Source organism: Felis catus, chromosome C2 (assembly GCF_018350175.1).
Source record: "Felis catus isolate Fca126 chromosome C2, F.catus_Fca126_mat1.0, whole genome shotgun sequence".
Lineage (NCBI taxonomy): Eukaryota > Metazoa > Chordata > Mammalia > Carnivora > Felidae > Felis > Felis catus.
In genome coordinates this window covers 154693762-154701318 of record NC_058376.1, presented here as the reverse complement: position 1 = coordinate 154701318, position 7557 = coordinate 154693762, and the positions used below count along the sequence as shown (strand labels likewise).

Here is a 7557-nt window from a genome sequence, read left to right as displayed (position 1 = left end):
GAATCCAAGATTACTTTAGCAATTAATGCAATTCACTATATATACAAAATATAGAAGAAACATACAATATATGGTCATCTCAATAAAGATAACAGCATCACAAAATTTTAAATCCATTCATGGTAAAAAATTTGAGCCAATTAGACACAGAAAGGAAATTCCTTGCGATGACAAAATACATCTATGAAAAGCCTACGGACAGGATCATACTCATTGGTAAAATATCTCCTAGGATTGTCGAAAGAATAAAAAGAATAATGGGACATATAACTATGCCTAGTACAAAGCAAATGCTAGGGAAGTATTCGCTATTATTAACAAAACCCACAGGAACACCAAAGATCAATGGGAAAAATTGATAAATAAATTCAATATATTCTAGTATTTTCACATTGAGAAAATACGCAAAATTAAAGAAAGTCAGCTAAATCTATGGGAAACTATAGGTACCAATAAGGTCCCTATCAGTTCAAAAATAATTATGGACCGTTGTGTGCAGGAACCAGGGTATAGTCGTTTGTAAGAGCTGATTATTTGCATTTCTTCCCATCTTCCGTTTCAGTTATTTCATGCGCACAGCTCAAGTCAGCCATGTGGAAGTTTTTATGGCATGGAAATCAGCAAATGCTGCAAATTTTTTTTTCTGCCTCTGACAAGCTGGTTGTTAAACATCTATTGGCGATCCCATGGTCTTGTGGTAGAAGGAGAAAATGCAGACCCAAGACGTGGTAAAGAGAACAACATTCACACATTTCTTTAAGAAAAGTTCAAAGTAAATTTACTTTGGCCAGTTATGTAACTCATTTACACTAAATCGTAAGAACAGGTATTTGCCTTAAGCATAGGTGTGTATGCTTTTCCATCTTGCCATGGGTTATATTTCTTTGCTAATGTCCATCAAATTTTGTGAGGCATGCTAATTATGAGACATACGAATAGGCAGGCTGAGCAATTCTTATTAACCCAAATTGATTAGGCAGGAGTAAATTAGAACTCTGGAGTTTGATCCATGTTATTTGTATCAAATGTCCATAATTCTGCCTCCCCTCGTGGCTCACGATGAAAACTAAGGAATGAAAGTTAAAATAAAAAGACGACCAAGCTACACAACGTCTCTTCCTTCCTTCCTTGTACTCCATATGTATGAAAAGGAACGGTTAAAAATTCGCTCATTCGAGCAAAATTCAACTATCGGGACTACATCAAAATAAAAGGCTTCAGGGTAGCAAAGGAAACAATCAGTGAACGTAAAAGTCAACCTAAAGAATGGAAGAAGAGATTTGCAAACGCCATGCTTCATAGAGGGACAGTCTCCAAAATATATAAAGAATCTATAAAACCCAACACCCGGAAAGCAAATAATCCAGTTAAAAAATGAGAAGACGTGCACAGACTTTTCTCCAAGGAAGACCTCCGGGTGGCCCACAGACACATGAAAAGATGTTCATCACCACTTTTCATCAGGGAAATGCGGGTCAAAATCACAATCACCTCCTACCTCGCCCCTTCAGAATGGCTACAATGAACCACACAAGAGACAACATATGTTGGCGAGGCCGCGGAGAGAGGGGAACCCTCTCACACTGTTGGTGGGAATGCTAACTGGTGCAGCCACTCTGGGAAATAGTATGGAGGTTCCTCCATCCTCAAAAAACCAAAAATAGAACTCCCCTACGACCCAGCAATTGCACTACTAGGCATTCATCCAGGGGATACAGGTGTGCTGTTTCGAAGGGACGCATGCACCCCCATGTTTGTGGCAGCGCCATCGACAACAGCCAAAGGATGGAAAGAGCCCAAATGTCCATCGCTGCAGTAAAGAGAGAAGCTGATGTAATACAAACCTCCTTTGGTGTTTTACTTCTCAGTTACCTTATGCAGCTTTCTCGCTCGTACCTCCACTCGGAGGTTTCAAACGCATCTCTTTGTCTCTCGCATCAGTCATCTGGGGAGTATTTTTAGCCAGATTTATTAACTAAAAAATGTAGTGACAGAGGTCTCGCGAGGCATATGCTGGGGTTAGCTTCGGACAAGAGAAAACAGTGCGGTTCAATAACGCTTTTCCTTTGAGGGCCTCTTGCCAAGCAAGAGACCCTGTGGCCCTCCAGAAGGTTCCTTCTCCAAGCTCCAAGTTTGCTGCAAGGAAGGCCAATGCACCTACATCACAAAAAAACGAAAGGAACATTATGGGAACAATTTACCCACATTGGTAATTTTTTTCCTACCTGGCAAGGTAGTGGGTCTCACGTGGAAAGAATGGAACGTTGTGGATGTTGGGCCCGCCAAAAAAGCCAGGCTTCATCACAACACTGCCGCTTGCTGGCTCCAAGCCTTTTAGTCTCTCTGAGCATCCGGTTCCTTTCCTAGAACACGGGTGGGCAACCCCCACCTCGGAAGTCATTGTGGGATTAAACAAGCACTTGACACATAGAAAATGCTCGTGCGCCGTGGCTTGCGTTGTTCGAATTGGTGCGATGCTCAACGCTCTAGGAAATAAAAGCTGTCGTTGTTAAGGGTCACGCGTTTTTGGTGATAGCTAGGTGTCATTCGGCCAAGCAGGAATCGTGCGTGAAGATTATCTTTGAAACGGGGAGGGTGCCGATGGGCATCGGGTTCACTGCAGTCAGGTGAAAGCCATGGAGGCGTGAGAGCGTCAGAGCGTCTGGGGACGTTGGTACAAAGGCAGGTTCCCATGCGGCAGCCACGGAGCTTTTGACTCCCCGGCTCTGTTGCGGAAACCGAGGGCCCGCCCTGCAAGCAGCGATCTCCTGACCCTCTTGCGGGGGATTCCGGGAACAAATACGGGGAAGCGTCGGTTGGTTTCTACGATGGGCCATGCAGTCTGCATTCGTGATCTCATTTGGCCTTAGTAAGCTTGGGGGTTCAACTTGGGGGGGAAAAAACCAAGCTGAACGCTTTTAGATCTATTTAAACACATCCATAACAGACTGTGTGCTTCAAACCATCGCTGTAACCTGCTCACAGCAGGTCCGTGCAGAGCAGCGTGGGGCCTGCCGGGCCCTCGGCACAGGGTCAACTTGTGTTGGCTTAATCCGAGTCTTCTTGAGCCAGACCATCCCCCAGGGGCTCAGGGATGATTACCTCCGGGCTGTATAGAGCAGGCTTCCCGGGCGGGCGTGTGACCAGGGCAGCCCCACAGGGCTCTGCACCAAGGGCCCTGTGCTCGCTTTAACGCTTTGTGTCAATTGTCTAGACAGCAAGTTTTGAAGGAGGCGTTTCTCCTCTTCTTCGCCACCGGATCCCACAAATGGGTAACACATTCTAGTAAGGCAGCGTGGTCAGAGCAGGGCATTAAATCACTCTGCATTAGCAGATACACTAAAGAGCCTCAGATATGGATTTAGTTGCCCCAAATCACACTGGTCAAAGTGAAGAGAGCCAGGATTTGAACTCGGGGTGGTGATTGGCCAGGAGACCCTTATTGTGCAAGGGACTGCAGAAGCCATCCAGGAACCCACGAGAGGCTCACGGGCAGCATTGCCCTTAGCCTCAGCTGAAGCTCATTGCTCAAGTCCAGGGTCACTGGTCCCGGACCACCACGGCCAGCAACCCCGGGCCCTCCTTCCGGACTCAATCGTGCTCCGATCCTTCCTGCCACAGCCTGAGCCCCTTTCTCTGAGCTTCTACTGTAAGACAGATAAAGACAACCAACCATACCCCTTCTTCCGCACCCTCAGTTTCAGCTTAAAAAGCCTGATTAATTTTCGTCCTGCTAACATATTGATTAAAGCAAAAAAAAAAAAAATCACAAAAATATGTTCTTCCTTTGCATACGTTCCGTTTTCCTCCTTTGCCTTATACCTGACCTGCAAAGCACGCCAGGGCTGTCTCCGCACCCCCCCCCTTCAACCTCAGTGGTGTTTCCCAAGGGCATTTTTTATTTTTTATTTATTTATTTTTTTTTGAGACAGAGCATGAGCAGGGGAGGGGCAGAAGGCATTTCTTAAGTGAAGGTGAAAAAGGAATACAGAGGGAATGTGAAAGAAGAGGAAAGACAGGCTAAATGATTAAGAACGGTTTTTCCTTCTCCCCAGTGATCTGTAGCTGGAACAAAAGCATTTGGCTTTGTTTTCTTCATAAGTAGAACTAAGCAAACTCAGCAATACCTATAACTCTCAAGCCCCAAACAGGTGCCCCCACAAACCACAAGCACAGGATGGACATTACGGACCACACGAGAGGCTAACACACACGGGGTGACGCCTCGAGGAAGAGGCAACGAGGAGTTTGCAGGCGGGTCAACACGGGTTTGGCTCCCAGATGAAGCATTTGAGAATCGCCACTTGGGAGTGATTTTGAGCCTCCGTCCCGCTGGGTTTCTTCGTTCCTGAAATGGCGATTGCATTAGATACATCAGAAGGCAGATCCTGAATTTAAAAAAGAATGGATCGGGAGACAGACGGGAAAGGGTTAATTACCTCTCCTGGGCAATGCTGGCTTCCTGGACGTGGCCCTGCTTTTGGGCTCCTTGGCTTGTTTCCATCCTGAGGGCCTGTGGAAGGAGGGACAGCAAATGGAGGAAGTATGTATGCAGAGTTGAGAACAAAACACCAAGGGAGCTGAGAAAACCAGTGGAACAAAGGAACTCGATGTGGCCGCCCAGCGAGGATGAAGCCAGAAGCAGGTCTGAAAAGCTAGAGGAGGGGCGCCTGGGTGGCGCAGTGGATTACGCGTCGGACTCTTGATTTTCGGCTCAGGTCACGATCCCGTGGTTAGTGGGTTCGAGCCCGCGTCAGGCTCTGCACTGGCACCACGAAACTCCTCGGGATTCCCTCTCTCTCTCAATAAATAAATAAACTTAAAAAAAAAAAAAAAGCTAGAGGAGCAGCACCAGGGAAATTCTAAGGAGCCCATACATGTGTCCTGTAAGGAGATCAAAGGTTCAGGTTATTTGTCAAATGGCAAGCTTTGCCCACGCTGCTTCGGAAATTTCTGCCCGGCCTTTGCGGTTGTAGCTACACGTTATTTAATTACAAAGAAATAGGTAAAGAAGAGCTAGAAACGTCTGAGGGGAGAGTAGGACAGCTGTGGCCTTTGATGCCATTCTTCCTGGGGACACATTCCATGGCAGACAGTACTTCCTCAAGCGTAGCCTGGCTTGGAATCCCAAGGGGAAGTTTGTTACAATTGACTGTGGGACCTACCTGCAGACTGTCTGACTCCATAGAACTGGGGTAGGTCCGCAGGATGAACATTTCCAGTAGGTTCCCAGGCGATGCTTTTGCTATTAGCCCAGGGACGCGCTGAGAGCCCCTGCTTGCAGAGATCAGTTTATGCAATTGCAAGCAGTTATCAGGGCTCCGAAATTAGCCCTAACTATCATTGGCGATGTCTTATCTGCAAGTGTCCCATTTTCAGGGCCCGGCCCCAAGAGCCCTTAAACTGCCATCAGAATTTACTGGACACTGCTTCCCACCCCACCCCCCCGGCCCAAATGCATCCTAGAGTAGGTATTCATCTTCCAAATTTGAAATCTTTCTTTGTATGTCTTCGGTGTTTGAGTTTTCCCCACTTCAAAGGCCTATTTTGTGATACTTTCGGTAACAGTTGCTTACAGAAAAAAAGGGGTAAAATCCTTACATGGGAGTGTAACCTTTTAAAACCATTACAGACCACAGCTGAGCCTCTGAAAGGTACATTAAGAGGACAGCTGTGCGGGAGGCATTTTGAGGAAATCTCCAAGCCTGCAATTTGAGGATCCTTTTAACCACCTCCAGCGTCCCAGAGATCTCAAGCTCTCTTTCTTCCGGACAAAATGCTATTTCCGGGGTTTTCTCTTTCGTTGCCTAAGATCCCACCATACCCACATGTGAATCCCCGTTTATTTTTGTATTCTTTCTATGTCTGGCTCCTTGGAGCTGTTCTCAGAGTTAGCTCCAGGCAATCTGCTGCAGCTGTGTGAGAGATGGTCAGCAGACCTTGACCATCTTTAAAAAAAAAAAAAATAGCACTCCTATGATCTTAAGAATAAAATCCAAGAGGAAGCCTAACACAAGAGAGTGACCTCCTGGTTAAGGTATTTAGTCCTTTCTGATATTTGCATCTCACCCCGGGAGGTACAGATGGCAGGTTTATGTGGGAATGGCTTGCTGAAAGTTTGGGACCATATTGGCATTAGGCCACATCAGAGTAGATAAGTAGGCAAATCACGCGTCCACGTTTTGTGGTTCTACTGGATGGAAATTAAGGCTCAGCAACAGGTTAAGAAAAAGACATGTTCGGGTGAGGATGTCTACCTTACGTCTTGCTTTCTATCAAGTGTACAGGCGTATCCTCTTTGGATCTCTTGATAGATTCCTGTAACAAAGAAGCAGAGAAACAAGATGTTGGCAACTTTACCAACTGAAAAAAAAAATCGTGAAAAGAAGGGCTTCCAGAATGTTATTTCCTTTATCGGTGTTTCCAGACCGCCAGGTTGTTCTTTTCATACCTTGCGAGCATCACAGCTAAATACGATATTCATACTATTAAATAGCAAGCATAGCAGAGGCAGGAGTCAATGGAAATGGATGCTAACCAGATACAGCTAGTGTGGACATCCTGGCGCATATTAGCTGAATACCGACTCTGATGAGAGCAACACTCAACCAAAGGAGAGTATCCCCTTCATCGTTATCTTTACCAGAGTCACTAGTGTAGTTTCTGCTTCCGTACTTTGAAATGGTGGCTTAGGATCAAATATAGGACTAGGAGCATCCCCGGTCTCCCTATCCTGTATCCCTTACAGCATAGCAAACTTTCTGAAGACTCTCAGTGACGAAACTCTGATGGGACCCAATGACTGGAGAAACAACGTCCCAAAACAAACTGAGCAGGGAACAATGGCAACAAACGGAGACAGTAGCCCTGCTGGTACTTCCAGTCGAGAGATGACAGAAACTGGGAATAGGACGTGACCAACTTGTCGATAACCCACCGAATGGCCTCCACGTCTCTTGTTCACGTGGGCTACGGCTATCACGATGTAATGGCTTCAAAATTAGAACTAAAACGTTTTGAAAATATTTATTGACTAACTCAAAATAGCATCAATAAATCCATTACACTTTCACAGAAACGACCCATTAAAAATGACTGTCTTTCCCCAAGCCACAACGAATTCAGTGAGAAGAAAGCATAGTTTTTACCTTTTGCAAATGTCTCTAGTTTCTGACTTCTTGGAAGACAACTGGTTTCTCCTACTGCCTCTGCCTGAAATGTTTTGTGCCCTTTTGTTTTAGTTGAAGTAAGTGGGAAAAAAAAACTGGCCTCACACATATATGCAGTTGGAGAAGGGGAGGGTGATTTTCAGAGCCTTCTCAGATAAATATGGATACTCTCCTTCGAAACTACACCTACTCTTCACAAGTGCTCATTTTGTAAATGTTATTTGGAATGTAGAACCTGAAACCATATCAATGAAAGTTTTCATACTGTTATATTAAACCTCATTGGTCTATCTTGCATGTTAAGTGGATATTTTACTCATCAGTGATTTCATGACCTAACACACACACACACACACACACACACACACACACACGGGTTATAACGAAG

General features: G+C 45.4%; 1 long non-coding RNA gene across 1 annotated transcript; it reads right to left on the bottom strand.

Annotated features, from left to right (window-relative positions):
* Window positions 1-3921: 3921 nt before the first annotated feature.
* Window positions 3922-7235, bottom strand: LOC111556334. The gene is made up of 4 exons (XR_002735739.2): window positions 7149-7235; window positions 6258-6318; window positions 4440-4513; window positions 3922-4348 (listed from the first exon to the last, which is right to left on the bottom strand). It is a non-coding gene; the product is annotated as an uncharacterized LOC111556334 (long non-coding RNA).
* Window positions 7236-7557: the final 322 nt, after the last annotated feature.